This window comes from Eriocheir sinensis, unplaced genomic scaffold, assembly GCF_024679095.1.
Source record: "Eriocheir sinensis breed Jianghai 21 unplaced genomic scaffold, ASM2467909v1 Scaffold193, whole genome shotgun sequence".
In the NCBI taxonomy this organism is placed as follows: Eukaryota; Metazoa; Arthropoda; class Malacostraca; order Decapoda; family Varunidae; genus Eriocheir; species Eriocheir sinensis.
The window spans coordinates 477,949-480,728 of record NW_026111328.1 but is presented as its reverse complement, the minus strand read 5'-3'; positions in this window follow the sequence as shown (position 1 = coordinate 480,728).

Sequence of the window (2,780 nt, the reverse complement as noted above, 5' to 3'; positions counted from 1 at the left end):
TTATACAAACAGCAAACATTATCGGTGCCAGCACTGAACCTTGTGGGACCCCACTCCTCACTGGGCACCAGTTGGAAGCCTTGTCCCTGATTATTGTCCTCATTTCCCTGTTAGTTAGGAAGTCCTCCAGCCACTTAATCAGCCCATTACCCACTCCACCCCTATTTTTAATTTTCCAAATTAGTCTTCTGTGCAGTACTTTGTCAAATGCCTTTTTCAAATCCAGGTACACTCCATCCCCCCAGCCTTCTCTCTCTTGTATTAAATCTGTCACCCTTGAGTAATAACATAAAAAGTTGGTGACACAAGATCTCCCTCTCCTGAATCCAAACTGGCAATCCGAGATAATTCTCTCACTTTCTAAAAATTCCGACCACCTGTTTTTAAGTAGCCTCTCACATATCTTCGCAACCACACTAGTGAGTGATACCGCTCTGTAATTTAATGGGTCCTCTCTCTTTCCTCCTTCATAAATTGGTACTATGTTTGCTCTCTTCCAATCTTGTGTGTGTGTGTATGTATATATATATATATATATATATATATATAAATATATATATATATATATATATATATATATATATATATATATATATATATATATATATATATATATATATATGTATATATCCATCCTAGGAGATTTCAATGTTCACCACCAGCTTTGGCTTTCATCCTCTTTCACTGACCATCCTGGTGAACAAGCCTACAACTTTGCTATCCTCAACGACCTAGAGCAGTTGGTCCAGCACCCTACACGTATTCCTGACCGTCTTGGAGATCGGCCCAACATTCTAGACCTCTTCCTTACCTCAAACCCTTCTGCTTATTCTGTCAAACTGTTCTCTCCGTTGGGCTCCTCCGATCACAATCTTATTTCTGCATCCTGTCCTATCGCTCCTGTACATCCTCTGGACCCACCGAAGAGGCGATGCTTCTGGCATTTTGCTTCAGCTCGGTGGGACGACCTGAGGATGTACTTTTCCGATTTCCCGTGGAATGATTATTGCTTCCAGGAGAGAGACCCCTCTGTGTGTGCTCAGCGCATCACAGAGGTGATTGTCTCTGGAATGGAAGTATACATTCCTCGTTCTTTCTCTACTCCTCACACTAAAAAGCCTTGGTTTAATCACGCTTGTTCTCGTGCTGTCAATGATAGAGAGGTAGCTCACAAAAGATACCAGAGCCTTCAAACTAATGCTAATTATGAACTTTACATTTCTGCCCGAAATCGTGCCAAATCTATTCTCCGACTAACCAAAAATTCTTTCATTAATAGAAAATGTCAAAACCTTGCTTTCTCTAACTCTTCCCGTGACTTCTGGCATCTAGCCAAAAACATCTCCTCCAACTTCACTTCTTCATCTTTCCCTCCACTCCTCAGTCCTGACGGCAACACTGCCGTCTCATCTATCTCTAAGGCTGAACTCTTCTCTCAAACTTTTTCTAAAAACTCCACTCTGGACGATTCTGGGCATATTCCTCCTACTCATCCCACCTCTGACTCCTTTATGCCTGTTATAAAGATTATTCAAAATGATGTTTTCTATGCCCTCTCTGGCCTGAATCCTCAGAAGGCTTATGGACCTGATGGAGTGCCTCCTATTGTCCTTAAAAATGTGCCTCCGTGCTGTCACCCTGCCTGGTCAAACTCTTTCGCCTCTGCCTGTCAACATCTACCTTTCCTTCTTGCTGGAAGTATTCCTTCACACAGCCTGTACCTAAGAAGGGTGACCGCTCCAATCACTCAAACTACCGTCCTATTGCTTTACTTTCTTGTCTATCTAAAGCTTTTGAATCAATCCTTAACCGTAAGATTCAAAAGCACCTTTCCACTTCTGACCTTCTATCTGATCGCCAGTATGGGTTCCGCAAGGGGCGTTCTACTGGTGATCTCCTAGCCTTCTTAACTGACTCTTGGTCATCCTCTCTTAGCCGTTTCGGTGAAACTTTTGCTATTGCGCTGGACATATCAAAAGCTTTTTATAGGGTCTGGCACAAATCTTTGCTTTCTAAACTACCCTCCTACGGTTTCTATCCTTCTCTCTGTACCTTTATCTCCAGTTTCCTTTCTGACCGTTCTATTTCTGCCGTGGTAGACGGTCACTGTTCTTCCCCTAAATCTATTAACAGTGGTGTCCCACAGGGTTCTGTCCTATCTCCCACTATTTTCTGTTGTTCATTGATGATCTTCTTTCCAAAACGAACTGTCCTATCCATTCCTACGCCGATGATTCCACTCTGCATTATTCAACTTCTTTTAATAGAAGACCCACCCTTCAGGAACTTAACGACTCAAGGCTGGAGGCTGCAGAACGCTTAGCCTCAGACCTTACTATTATTTCCGATTGGGGCAAGAAGAACCTGGTGTCCTTCAACGCCTCATAAACACAGTTTCTCCACCTATCCACTCGACACAATCTTCCAAACAACTATCCCCTATTCTTTGACAACACCCAGCTATCACCTTCCTCAACACTAAACATCCTCGGTCTATCCTTAACTCAAAATCTCAACTGGAAACTTCATATCTCATCTCTTACTAAATCAGCTTCCTCGAGGCTGGGCGTTCTGTACCGTCTCCGCCAGTTCTTCTCCCTGCACAGTTGCTGTCCATATACAGGGCCTTGTCCGCCCTCGTATGGAGTATGCATCTCATGTGTGGGGCTCCACTCACACAGCTCTTCTGGACAGAGTGGAGGCAAAGGCTCTTCGTCTCATCAGCTCTCCTCCTCATACTGATAGTCTTCTACCTCTTAAATTCCGCCGCAATGTTGCCT